The sequence below is a fragment of the Rhinolophus sinicus genome, chromosome 9, assembly GCF_057876585.1.
Source record: "Rhinolophus sinicus isolate RSI-liver-muscle chromosome 9, RSI-T2T, whole genome shotgun sequence".
Taxonomy (NCBI): domain Eukaryota; kingdom Metazoa; phylum Chordata; class Mammalia; order Chiroptera; family Rhinolophidae; genus Rhinolophus; species Rhinolophus sinicus.
In genome coordinates this window covers 3,406,364-3,421,238 of record NC_142509.1, presented here as the reverse complement: position 1 = coordinate 3,421,238, position 14,875 = coordinate 3,406,364, and positions in this window count along the sequence as shown.

The window sequence follows — 14,875 nt, the reverse complement described above, 5'->3', positions numbered from 1 at the left end:
CTTTTTCGTTTCTGATTTAGTTAATTAGTGTCTTCTCTCTTTTTATCTTAGTGAGTCTAGCCAAGGGTTTGTCAATTTTGTTAATCTTTTCAAAGAACCAGCTCTTTGTCACATTAATTTTTTCTATTGTCTTTTTGTTCTCTATTTCATTTAGTTCTGCTCTGATTTTTGTTATTTCCTGTCTTCTGCTGACCTACGGTTTCACTTGTTCTTCTTTTTCTAGTTCTTTAAGGTGTGACATGAGGTTACTTATTTGGGATTTTTCTTGTTTCTTGAGATAGGCCTGTAATTATATAAATTTCCCTCTTAAAACTGCTTTCGGTGCTTCCCAAAAATTTTGGTAGGATGTATATTCATTGTCATTTGTTTCTATGTATCTTTTGATCTCTCCTGTAATTTCTTCTTTGACCCAGTCGTTCTTTAAAAGTATGTTATTTAATCTCCATATATTTGTGTTTTTTCCTGCTTTCCTTTTGCAGTTGATATCCAATTTCAAAGCCTTGTGATCAGAGAATATGCTTGGTGTGATTTCAATCTTCTTAAATTTGCTGAGGCTGATTTTATTTCGCAATATATGGTGTATCCTTGAGAATGTTCTATGTACACTAGAAAAGAATGTATAGTCTGATGTCTTAGGATGAAGTGCTCTATATATGTCAATTATGTCCATTTCATCTAATGTGTCATTTAGGGCTGCTATTTCGTTATTTATTTTCTGTTTGGATGATCTATTCATAGCTGTCAATGATGTATTTAGGTCCCCTAGATTAATTGTGTTTTGGTCAATTTCTCCCTTTAGTTCTGTTAGTAGTTGCTTGGTATATTTCGGTGCTCCCTGATTGGGGGCATAAATATTGATGACTGTTATGTCTTCTTGTTGTTTATTCCTCTTTACCATTATGAAATGTCCATCTTTGTCTCTTGTTATCGTTTTCACCCTGAAGTCTGTTTTATCTGATATCATTATGATTACACCTGATTTTCTCTGGATACCATTTGTTTGGAGTGTCAATTTCCACCCTTTCACTTTGAGTCTATGCTTGTCCTTGTAGCTGAGATATGTCTCTTGGAGACAACATATGGTGGGGTTTAGTTTTCTGATCCAGTCTGCTACTCTGTGCCTTTTTATTGGTGAGTTCAGTCCATTTACATTTAGGGTGATTATTGATTTGTGAGTATTTCCTGTCATTCTATCTTTAGTTTTCTGGTAAGGCTCTGTCTCCATTGTTTCTTTGCCTTTTTGTTGTTGTCTATTATTTCTGTGTGGTTGTATTCTATGATGTTTCCTTCTGTTTCTTCTTTTATTACAGTATATATTTCAGTTCTGGATTTCTTTTGAGTGGTTACCCTTAAGTCTATGTAAAAGAAAGTTTGATATTTAGAGTATTCCATTTTCCTCAGCACACTTACTTTCTCCATTCTCACATTCCGGTTCAGGCCTTTACTCTCCCCCTTTTTGTGTTTTGGTTGCCGTAAATTTTCCTTGTTGATTGTGGTCGAATAGCCTCCTGTAGTATTTCTTGTAGGGCAGGTCGTGTATTAGAAAATTCCCTCAGCTTCAGTATGTCTGGAAAGATCTTTACGCCTCCTTCATATCTAAAGGATATCTTTGCTGGATATATTATTCTTGACTCATAATTTTTCTCTTTCCATAGTTGGAATATTTCTTTCCACTCCTTCTGGGCTTGTAGAGTTTCTGCTGAAAAATCTGATGATAATCTAATGGGCTATTCTTTTCCCTGGCTGCCTTGAGGATTCTTTCTTTGTCATTGATTTTAGAGAGCTTCAATAAATGTGCCTTGGACATTTCGGTTGTTTCCAGGCACCTGAAACTAATTAAAAAAAAAAAAAAAAAAAAAAATGTGCCTTGGAGAAGGCCTGTTGGGATTGAGGTAATTAGGTGTTCTATTTGCTTCTTGGATTCGAGGATCCAGTTCTGTCCACAAGTTTCGGAAGTTCTCATCAACAATTTGTTTTAATATATTCTCTGTTCCCTTCTCTCTTTCTTCTCCTTCTGGTATGCCCATTATTCTTATATTGCTCTTTCTGATGGGTTGAGAAAGTTCTTCTAGAGTTCTTTCATTTCTTTTAAGTCTCAAGTGTCTCTTCTTCCATCTGTGGAATTTCCAGGTTTCTATCTTCGATGTCACTGATTCTTTCCTCCATCTGGTTAACTCTACTACCTAAGCTAGTTATTTCATTCTTAATTTCTTCTATTGAGTTCTTAATCTCCAGAAATTCTATTTGGTTCTTTTTGAAAATTTCAATCTCTTTCGTAAAATGCTCATGCTTTTCTTTGATTGTGTTTCTTAGTTCATTAACCTGCCTTTCTGTGTTTTTTTGCATGTTGTTGAGTTTTTTTCGAACTGCAATCATGAATTCTCTGTCATTTAAGTAACATATTTATATCTTTAAGTTCCTTTCTGGAGACTTTTCACTTTCTTTCTGAGCTGTCTTGTTGCCTTGGTTATTCATGGCTATTATTGATTTACTATTTCTCTTCCAAACATCTACAGGAGTGGGTTCTGCAACAGGTTGATAGGAAGTGGTCTCTCTTTTGTTTTCCAGTACTTGTTGGTAGAATGTTTTATTTTCTCTCCGACTGCAGCCTTTTTTTTTTCTCTCTCACACAGTAGTGCTATGTTTTTTCTGCACTATTCCAGCTTCTTACACAATGGGGGGATTCCCTGGGAGACGGGCTTCTCCTCCGTTAATAGTTTGCCTGGGTCATAGGGCGCAGTGTCCGTGTGGGTGTGTGGAGAGCTTTTGAAGTTCCAATGTTCTTCCTGCACCAGATTCAGAGCCCGTATGTTTCAGCAGTTCTGTTTACTCCTGCAATGATCCGCCCAGATATGTGGGGCCAGTAGCAGGGTTAGTTGTGAGAGGTGGCCCAGAGCAATGGCAGCGACCAGCACCACAGCTGGTCCTGCTTCCACAGCTCCCTCCCGTTTGCTGGAACTAGTTGGGCTGCCAATCTGTGTCTGTGGTCCACAGTTCTCAGAACAGCAAGTATTCTGTTCTTTTGGTCTGACACTTCTACTGTTCCGTTTCTAGCATCGGGCAGGTGGGGGCAGGGTAAGCTCTGGGAGGGTAAGTAGGGGCGGCTAGTCTCAGTGCCTAATGCTTCCGTTCTCTGCTTGGCAGTGAGGGCTTAAACCACCATTTTCAGCCTTCTTCCCTCAGTCTTTTCTCCGAGGTCTCTGCCATGAGCGTTATTTTCAGCCCTTTATATGCTGCCCCCTCAGCCCTGTGGGCCATAAGCGGAGCCGTAGCAGTTCGAGTTCTTCCCTCTCCCGTAGCTGAGGTAGTTCTGGGTTGGAGCAAGCTCAGAGCACTGAGCTAGGTCTGTGTCCTGTGCCCACATGGCTCCTCCGCACTTCTCCCTTCCGTCCTCCCCCATCGCGTGATTTGCCCACCTTTGGGTGAATTCTGTAGTGAGCCTCTTCGTCTTGCCTGTCTGCTGTGTAGGGAGTACTTTGTGGAGTTGTTGTTCGATTAGTTGTAAATTCCAGGGGCGCTTTACAGAGGCTCACCTCACACCGCCATTTTGATTATGTCTATTGTCATTGGTAATTTGACAGGAATTGCATTGAATCTATATATTGCCTTAGGTAGTATGGATATTTTAACTATGTAAATTCTTTCTATCCATGAATATAGTATATGTTTCCATTTATTTGCATCTTCTTTAATTTCTCTCTTCAGTGTCTTATAATTTTCTGAGTAGAGGTCTTTTACTTCCTTGATTATGTTTATTCCTCAGTATTGTTTTTTTTTTTTGGATGCCATTATAGATGGTATTGTGTTCCTGATTTCTGTTTCCGATAGTTTTTTATTGGTGTATAAAAATGCAACTTATTTCTGAATATTAATTTTGCATCTGCTAACTTAGTAAATTGATTTGTCGGTTCTAAATATTTTTTTGGTGGAGTCTTTAGGGTTCTTTCTCTATAGTATTATGTCATCTGAATATAATGACAATTTTACTTCTTTCCAATTTGGATGTCTTTTATTTATTTTTCTTGTCTGATTGCTGTGGCTGGAACTTCCAGAACTGTGTTTAATAAAAGTGGTGAAAGTGGGCAACCTTGTCTTTCTCCTAATCATAAGTGGAATGCTTTCAGCTTTTCCTCTTTAAGTATGATGTTAGCTGTGGATTTATCATATATGTCTTTTATTATGTTTTATCCCTCTATTTCCACTTTGCGAAGCATTTTTATTGTAAATGGATTCTGGATTTTGTCAAATACTTTTTCTGCACCTATTGATGTGACTAGATGATTTTTATTTTTCATTTCGTTAATTTTGTACATCATGTTAATTGATTTGTAGCTATTGAACGAACATTGCATACCAGGAATGAATCCTTCTTGGTCATGATGCATGATCTTTTTAGTGCATTGCTGAATTCAGTTTGCTAATATTTTGTTGAGGATTTTTGCATCTTTGTTCATTAGGATTATCGGCCTATCAGCCTATATTTTTCTTTTTCTTTCTTTCTATCTTTCTTTTTTTTTTTGTAATGTCTTAATCTGGTTTTGGGATCAAGGTTGTAGTGGTCTCCTAAAATAAGCTTGGCAGCCCTCCCTCCTTCTGGATTTTTTGAAATAGCTTGAGGAGAATAGGTGATAGTTTTTTTGTTGTTGTTGTTGTTTTTTAATTGGTGAAATTCACCTGTGAAGCCATCTGGTCCTGGTCTTTTGTTATTTGGGAGCTTGTTGATTACTGATTCAATTTCATTGATAGTAATTGGTCTCCTCAGAGTTTCTGATTCTTCTTGATTTGGCCTTGGAAGTTTGTATGCTTTCAGAATTTTATCCATTTCTTCCAGATTGTTTAATTTGTTGGTGTTTAGTTGCTCATAGTGTTTTCTTAAAGTTTTTTAAAATATATATATATATATATATATATATATATATATATATATATATATATATTTCTGTGGTGTCTGTTGTCACTTCTCTTTCATTCCTGTTTTTATTAATTTGGGTCCTGTCTCTCTTTTTCTTAATGAGTCTGGCTAAAAGTTTGTTACGTTTGTTTGTCTTTTCAAAGAACCAGCTCCAGATTTCATCAATCTTTTGTATTATTTTTTTTTTGGTCTCTGATTCATTTATTTCTGCTCTATTCTTTATTATTTCCTTCCTTGTACTCCCTTTGGACTTATTTTGCTGTTCTTTTTCCAGTTCCCTATGGTGTAAAGATAGACTGTTGATTTGAGATTTTTCTTGTTTCTTTAAGTAGGCCTACGTTGCTATGAATTTCCCTCTTATAACTGCCTTCACTGCATCCCATAGATTTGGGGTCATTGTGTTTTCATTTTCGTTTGTCTCAAGGTATCTTTCGATATCTTTCTTCATTTCATTCTTGAGCCATTCATTGTTTAGTAACATGTTAGTCAGCCTCCATGTGTTCGTGTGTTTCCTGGTTTTTTTTCTTGTAATTGATTTCTAGTTTTATAGCACTGTGGTCAGAGAAGGCACGTGATATGATTTCAATCTTCTTATGTTTATTGAGACTTGCTTTGTGGCCTAGCATGTGGTCTACCTTGGAAAATGTTCCATGTGCACTTGAGAAGAATGCATGTTCTGCTGTTTTGGGGTAAAATGGTCTAAAAATATCAATTAAGTCCAACTGGTCTAATGTGTCATTTAAGGGTACTGTTTCCATATTGATTTTCTGTCTTGAGGATCTGTCCATTGGTGTCAGTGGGTTTTTGAAGTCCCCTACTATGATAATGCTACTGTTGATCTGTGTCTTTATATGTTGGTCAAATCTGTTTTATCTATTTAGGTGCTCATATCTTGGGTGCATAGGTGTTTACTATGGTATTTCTTCTTGTTGGATCACTCCCTTTATTATTATGTAGTGCCCTTCTTTGTCTTTTATTATATTCTTCATGTTAAAGTCTATTTTGTCCAATATAAGTATTGTTACCCCAATTTTTTTTCTTGTTTCCATTTGTGTGAAAAATCTTATTCCATCCCTTTACTTTCAGTCTGTGTATGTCTTTTGATCTGAGATGGGTCTCTTGTAAACAGCATATGCATGTGTGTTGTTTTCTTATCCACTCAACTACCCTGTGTCTTTTGATTGGAGCATTCAATCCATTCACATTTGAAGTAGTTATTGATAGATACTTAGTTATTGCTATTTTATTATTTGCATTTCTGGTCTTTATTAGTTAGTTTGTTTTCACCTTTGTTTTGCTTAAAGAAGCCCTTTTAACATTTCCTACAATACTGGTGTGGTGGTAATGAATTCCTTTAATTTATTCTTTTCTGGGAAGCTCTTTATCTCTCCTTCAATTTTGAATGATAGCCTTGCTGGGTAGAGCCATCTTGATTGTATCCCTTTGTTTTCCATCACTTTGAGTATCTCCTGCCACTCCTTTCTGGCCTGCAATGTTTCTGTAGAAAAGTCAGCTGGTGGTCTTATGGGAGCTCCCTTATAAATAACTAGCTGTCTTTCTCTTGCTGCTTTTAGGATTCTCTCTTTGTCTTTTACTTCTGACATTTTAACTATGATGTCTCTTGGTGTCGGCCTTTTTGGGTTCATCTTGTTTGGAACTCTCTGCACTTCCTGGACTTGTATGCCATTTCCTTCACCAGGTTAGGGAAGTGTTTGGTCATTATTTTGTCAGATATGTTCTCGATTTCTTGCTCCTTTTCTTCTCCTTCTGGTGTTCCTTTAATTTGAATGTTGTTGTACTTGATGTTGTCCCACAGGTCTCCTAAACTATTTTCCTTGTTTTTTATTCTTTTTTTCTTTTTGTTGTTCCAATTGGATGAATTCTACTACTTTGTCTTCTAAATCACTGATTCGATCCTCTGCTTCATCTAATCTCTGGTGATTCCTTCTTGTGTATTCTTCACTTCATTTATTGTATTCTTTATTTCTGACTTTTATTTTTCATGGTTTCTATATCCTTCTTTATGCTTGCTATCTCTTTGTTGAAATTCTCACTAAGTTTCTTAAGCATTGTCATCAGTCTTTTAAATTCTGTATATGGTAGGTGGACTGCCTCTGTTTCATTTAGTTCTATTTCTGGAAGTTTCTTCTGTTCTTTTATTTCCTCATTCTTTGTTTCCTCATTGTGGCTGACACTCTGTGTTTTCTTCTACATATCAGGTAGATCACCTAAATCACTTAGTCCTTGTTGGGTGACCTTATGTAATATGTGTCCTTTGTAGTTGAATTGCTCAATCTCTCTAATCTCCTGGGTGTGTTCTAGAGGTGTTCCTTGTGTTGTGAGTGTTCTCCTGTTGTAGTTGAGTCTTGATTGCTTTCTGCATGTTTGTAGGTGGGACTGACTCCCAGGGTGACCAACTATGAGGATTGGTAATGCCCACAGTGTATAAGCTGCTGTGTGAGTTCTGAAGCCCTCAGCAGAGGCTTCGCCCCTGGGGGCTTTTGTGCCTGTTGAGAATTCCCTTTGGGTGTGCTGCTTGTAGGTCAAAACAGGTTTAGTGCTCTGATTTTGGCTGAAGCTGGCCCCTGGGTATATCGTTTCTGGTGTTTCTAGGGTGGGGCTCCTGTGCACAGCAATTGCAGCCCTGCCTGTCACCAGACTGTGGCTATCTGGTATGTACATCATGTATATGTTTGTCTGTGCTGGACCTGGAGGCAGGTTGGGATGGCCTTTTTGTGAACTGAGGCTGGCTGCCACCAATCTTGGGCACAAGGCAGCTTAGCTAAAGGCCCAGGGCCCCTATGCCTGTTGCCACCTGTCCATTGCCCATAAGGCCCAACTGTTGAAAGAGGCTTCTTAGGGGCTTGTGTCTCGCTGGTCGACCTGCTGTTGAGAGGGTCCTTGGCAATGTGGCACTAGCTGTGAAGGGTGGACTTCAAGTGAGTCATGAACCATGACCAGTAATTTTTACAATGTTAATGCAGATTCAGATCTTACACCTATACCTGGCCTGTGACCACCTTGTATTGTGCCCCCTAGGACACCGCTGCCAGCCTCCATCACAGGCATGCAAATTCCCCAGAGCTGCTCCCAGGTGGTTGCAGTGCAATTTTTGGGTCACTGTTCACCACAAAAACCTCCCCAGGCCATTGCAGATTGTTTGCTGTTGTGTAAAACCTCCTCCTTTGTTTTTTGGGGTGGGGCCAGTCCCCAGGTGTCCAGAGTGCCCCTGGCAACACAGTTGTAGGTGGGCTAGGGCTACAGTGTGTGGTCAGTGGTTTCTACAAATTCAGTGTAGTCTAGCTCCTGGACCAGTGCTCAGCCCTTGATGACTATACAAAACAAAAGAAAACCAACCAACAACACAACACAAATACACACACACTCAAAAACCACACACAAGAAACAATCAAAACAAACAAAAATACCAAAACCACATAAACGACAAAACAAAAAAGCAAACAAAAAAGAAAAACTAAAAAACACCAAAGGAACTAAACAAACAAAAGAAAAACAGGACAACAAAAAGAGTAGAGAAAAGAAAAAGAGTGAGAATGGGAAAGAAAAAAAGAGAAAAAAAAGAATTAAAAAAAAAAGGAAGATGAAGACAGAGAAGAAAAATAAAATACACCAAGTCCAGCCACTACCCGTCTATGTTGCAGAGCAGGTCTTGTCTTAACACCCTCTAGCATTCTCCCCTGGCTGTTGCAGTTTGTCCTGTGCTGTAAAAAACCTCCTCTGAGCAGCTTGCAGAGGTGGGGCTGGCCACCTAGTGCTCAGAGTGCTCCTGGCAATGCAGCTCTAGGTGGGCGGGGTAGGCTTCCAGTGTGCTATGGGGTGTGATCAGTGGTTTCTACAGTCTGAGCAGTCTCTGTCCCAGCCCTCAAAAACACACTGAGAACACCATGGCCAGAGCTCCTGAAATCTCAAAGCTTCCCCTTCAGCTGAATGCTGAGCTTGTGTATCTTCGCTGCTCTGAATACCCACAAGGACTTGCCCAGAAAGGTGGGGGTGGGGGTGGATGTGGAAAGGCAGCTGGAGCCTGTAGCTCTGATGAGCCCAGAACTGGCTCGTCTACCCACAGCTCCTTCCTTGTCGCATGAGTGGACCTGTGCAGATCTGAGGGTTGCAGATATTTTATTCTTTAATCTGAAATTGCTACCTGTTTCTTCTGAAGACCAGTTCTAACTCTGAGGGGGGCGGGGGTGGAGCAAGGTCTGTGAGGGTGGGAGGGAAGCAGCCAGGCTTTATGTCTTTGTTTTCTGATTTCTGCCTGGCCATGTGGGCTTAAACCTCTGTTCTGACCTGAGGTCTCTGCCTTGAACATTGGATTCAGCTGCTTTGTATCCTTATCCCTTAGGCAGAACTGTGGGTCACAGGGGCTGTGTCTGGAGCCTGAATTTTTCCCTTCCCCACGGCTGTGGCTCCAGTCTGCATCCTGGGGCCCTGCGGTGTGTAGCCTGCGTGTCTTTGCACTTCCCCTTTCCCTCCTCCCCCTCTAGCCCAATTTGCCCACCTGCAGTTGATTCACAGTGTGAGTCTCTCAGGCATACGTGTGTGATGTGCAGGGAGTCCTTTGTTGAATTATAGCTGGTCAATTTGTTGTAACTTCCAGAGGAGATTTCAAGAAGCACTCCTCATGCTGCCATTTCTGTGACATCATTCTCTGAGGACTAAATTGTTATATTCATATGAAGTGCATGGTTATTTAAGAAATATTAGATTTCTTCCTTTCTTCCTTCCCAGTAAGGCACTAGGAAATGCCTGGCTGGGTTTCGTGTCAGTTAGAACTTCTAGTCAACCTTAAGGCTCTTGTTAGACTCTAGGAGACCTAGGAAATTATGAGGGTGGAGGAGTATTGTTGCCTTATTCATTTGCATGATTTGATGCTGCTCAATAGCAATGGTTATGTGCGGAAACTTACCATCTTCTTTATGTGACACATGCATGCCTCAGCCTCTGTTATCAGATTTGCCTTGAGGGAGTATTTCATCCTGGTGCACTTACCCAATGGGAAATGACTAATGCCCTGAGAGCTCTCATTGGTTACTTTGGGTGTCAACATTTTCTGATTGGCGTAAACATCAGTCAATCCACATCCACTTATTAGCAGTGGTTCAGTTATATATTAATTATGCAGAGACTGACTTTTGCTAAATCAAGATATCTTTCCCAACTATACAGAGGACTTTATTCCTTCCTCCTTCCATTCTTCACAATGCCCCCCTCTTCACTCTCCACCCCAAATAGACCAATGGTAGGCTATTATCTTCAAATGCCCAGAAAATTCAGCTTTCTGCAACTAACAACTACAACAAAATTAACAACAGTGACAAAAACTACTTGTATTTTTTTGAAACATGTAACTCTAGTAATGAGGGAACTGATACAACTTCAGTGAGTATGTGTAACTGTGTGAGTTGAGCAATGGGCATACGAAGGCAGGTTTTTCTAGCAGGTGACACACTGAGATGATAACCATTACAAATAGCTCTTTGCAAGGATGAGTTAATAAATGGATGACTCTCACCAAATATCTGCCTTTACTATGACAGACCCTCTCACTCATCAGTTTACCTGGTTGTCTTAAAAGCCTCTCCATTTGAATTTCTGTGGGTATGGCAGGAATGAGGAATAGTCCAGGGGGCCTGATTAGTAAAAGAGGAAGCAGAGCAGAGGACATAGGGGATGGGGTAGGGATGGGGATTTCCATGTAAGAGACTTTCTGAATCTGAAAGCGAATAATTTATTGCCCACACCTCCCACTCCCTTGATAGATTGCTGTTGGCATTAATGTTATTGCAAAAATAAAATAAATAACAAAAGAAATACAAATAAATTTTTGTTTCTTAGAAAAAAATAGTGAGACAAAGACAGGACATTCAGATGCAGCAGTGGGAAGGAAAAGAAAGGAAAATGCACTTGGCAAGAATTCAGAGACAGCCAATTGTCTATATTGAAATGGCATTGAATTAAAAACTCAGAGGAGGTAGTGGCATCTTTAATAGAGAAAAAAACACACGCCATTACTACCCAGTAAACATTGTAGGGAAAATAAGTGTATGCAGGGTTTCTTGTTATTTATTTTTTCTTATCTCCAAACAAAGAGATCTGTGCTTAATACTGAAAGAAGGCAAGTACACTGGCCACATATCCTGGCGGTTCTGAACCTCTTTCAGAAAGTCAAGGCCTTCCTCACCCTCCTCCCCATCCCCATCTCTTCCTGGCTGTAAATCCTGACCCTCTCTGCACTGGATGAACACATCCCTCAAGCCCCGGTTTTCTCAGCGCTTGTTTCTAGAACGTGGACTTCCCTAATGGGCAGCATTTTTCTCTCTAACGAATGGTCAAAAATGAGTTTCCAGTTGTGAACAATTAGAAACTTTAATTACTCTCCATACATCTCACAATAGAAGCCACACTGTTATTTTCATAAGAAATTAGCTGCAGATTGGGTAGCACTTGTCATGCTTTAAAACATTTCCCGTGTCTTTCTGGCATAACCACGTTCTTGTTAGAATGCTGGCGCTCATATTCCTGCTCCTATTTTTCTCTTCTTTTATTTTTCATTTTTGGCTTGCCAATTCCAGCACGTTCACATATATTACCCAGTTCTTTCATCTCCAAGGTGACCTGAAATGACCTTTTGCTTGGCACAAGACGTGATCCAACTGATAATAAAAGAATTGGGGGTGGGGACGGCTGTGGCTGGCTGCGCTGGGCTGATTGGGATGGGGGTGGTGGGGTGGGTAGGTGGTGGTAGGGGGATGAGGGCAGAGATGGGGACATATCCACTTAAAGACAAATGCTGATGCTTTTTTTTTTCTTTCCTGTGCTATTTCCTGCAGTTAATTTTCCACAAATCACTTATTACACGAAGGGGAAGAAATATTTTTGATGCATTCCACTCTGTGTTTAACCAGAGATCCTCCTCTTTTTGAAGGAGGCTGGGGAGGAAGCAGAGGAAGGGGGAGAGGGAGAGAGGCAGGGAGAGGCTGGCACCCCAGCAGGAAGGCCCACTCTCTGCTGGAATGTGGGGTCAGCTGCCCCACAGTTTTCTTTCTTTCTTTCTTTCTGCCTGGGTGTTTGCAACTGGGAGCTTCTCTCCAAAGCAAAGGGCTCCCGCTAAGGTTCTTGCATGCAGTTCTCTTCCATTTCACATCCGCTGCCTTTGAGGACAGGGGGCTTTTTTCAGAGGCTTTAATTCTTTGTTGTTTTAGGAAACTAATTTTTCACTAACTCCAAAACTCCAAATAGAAGCCCGTGGCAAATCTCATTGATATCACTGATATTCTCTCTCTCTCATTCTCTCTCAGAACAAACTATTTATTTGGATACTCAGCTGAGGGTGCAGGAGTTGCCATAGCAACAGCTCTGAACTTTGCACAAAAAAGGCTCTTATTGTAGTGTCCTGCCTTCCAAAAGCCCTCCTCTTTAAAGAGACACTGCTGGTGATACTATATCAGTGTGGTGTGTCTGTGCATTGACATATCATAGACACCATTCGAAGAGATAAAGACAAGGGTTTACTTGGGTGGTTCACAGGATATGTTTAGCCAAGCTTGACTAGATGAGATATGAAAAGAGAAAAATGGACTTATGAAGTCACTGGGGACTTGAGAATAGAGAACTTCTTGACCAAAGGCTTGTGAAGTGCTAGAACATATAAAGGTGTTCTGTCCCTTCTGGGGTTGTAGACAGTTTGCTTGTAAGCTGACTGGACTGATTTTTCAGCCATCCTATCACCCTTTCCTAAGTTTCCAAAGGAAACTTAGACATGAGTTGCTTTCAACTCAGAGAAGTGAGGAACTCATTCTCCTTGATCTCGGAAGAATTTCTCTTCCTAAAGTGCCTCAGGGCTGGAAGTTCCATGAAAGGCAAGGGGTTTGTTCCACAGTCTCTTCTAGTTTCATACCTTCTGGCTTTCCTTGGAGAACATTAACTCATTAATCCATCACAGACATCTTGATTATTGGCTCTGTGCTAGGCACTATAGATATAAGTTAAAAAAAAAAAGAAAAAAGACTAGCCCACGTCCTCCAGAAGCTTACAGACAAGAAGTGGAAAGAAACAAGTAAACAAATAGATTCAGGGGAGAAGTAACTATATGGTCCTGGCAGTTTCATTACAGCCACCAGTGTGATCCCCATTAAATCCCTAATTAAAGGAGATAACTCCTATGAAATGCCTGAAGGAATGTGTGGATGGAAAAAGGGGCCACATGTTAAACCTGACAAGCTCAGGAGACTGAAAATAACCACATAAGATGGTGTGAACATAAAAATTCCTAACTAAGGTGGGCCATGGAAGGAAGTCACATCTTTAGCCTGCAGCTTCCTGAAGAAGGTCAATTTTTACCTTAAGTGAGCCTGTCTATTGTCTGTTTGCACCTAAGAGAACCTGTTTGCATCCCTTTTTCTGGACAAGAGCAGGAAACTACAGAATCATTCATTATTATTCTTCTCCCCTGATTATCATCTGTATGTGCTGTAAAAAGTGAACTATTAATATCCTGTACTCACCTATGTAAAAGAAGTACCTGTCTCTCCAATTTACTTTTATCCAATCCGAGAGATTTCCCCACTGTACTTTCTCCCACCCCCTTACTCTACCACCAATGGATTTCATGTAACCCTCCTCCTTTGGTTCTACATATAAATTAAACTGCAAACCATCATTTTGTGGAGCATTTTCTCAAGCTGTTGAGATTTTGCTTCCCAGCAATTCTCATCAGTTTGGCTCAAGTAAACTCTTATAAGTTTTTTCTTAGGCTGGATGTTTTTTCGTTGACAAATGTTTTTCCTCCTATCTGCCCATCAATATCCCTATCCTATCTTTCTTCAAAAGTACCTTCTTATAAGGAAAAGAATTGCCATTCTTAACAGATGAGTTAACACTCATTCTTAAGAGATGAGTATTAAGAAACTGGCCTTGAGAATCACAATGTGGAAGGTCACTGCTGTTATCTTTGATGAGATCCTCAGCCCAGTTTCTTTCCAACCTGCTGTAGAGAGAGAAAGGAAGTAATGTTACTGAGCATCTTCCATATGCTATTCATTATGCTGATTATGTATTACATCTATTATACATTCTATTGAGTTCTCATGCAGTCTTTCTCAACTGGTACCTGGATTTATCTAGACTGTAGAATATAGAAAATGATTTGAGTTGACATTTTCTCAATCATCCCAAGATGGTAAATAACAGTACAGTTACTGGAGAGCGGGCCCTTCTCTGCATGGTGTCCAGGTTCCTGGAATCTCGAGCAAAGAATTGAATGAGACACAGAAATACAGTGGTGAAAAAGCAGTTTATTAGAAGCAAAAGTACACTCCAAAGAGATCAGAGCAGGCCCAAGCACAAGAAGATGGCTCAAGGGCCCCGACTAATGAGGCTTTGGTGGTTTTATTTTATTTTCTCTAGGATGGGCTACTCCTCTCCAGGTATGGGGCCACTTGATTGGCACCTGTGGTTGACAAGATGCTGTTACCTCATCTTTTTAGACTATGCCTGTTCCTTCCCAGAATTCAGTCTGTTATAATCATATGAATTATTTCCGGGAATATGCATGATGTTATAATGATGGTATAATAAGGCTAAGGTGAGATGAAGGTTGTGTAACCTTTACTGCACAGGTATGAGTGACTGGTCTAATCTAGTTAGGTAGTTTGTGTCTCCTAGCGTCTCCATAGTGGTTAATGGTTATGGTAGATAAGGGAAAAATTTGGGCCTAGAGGGGAGGTTTTTGGGAAGTCTCTGGGTGGTCGCTCTCTGTGGGCCATGTCAAACATGCAGGAATGTTTGGAGACACCATTCCTATCTCTAACTGCCTGCCTCATTTCCCCTGAGAGGCATGATCCCCATAAATCTCTATGGGAAATTGAGGGACATGAGTTCTCTTCTTCTGTTTCTGCTTCCTGCTGAATGTGGTCATTGTCCCTGCCTATTAGGGATTCATGGAAC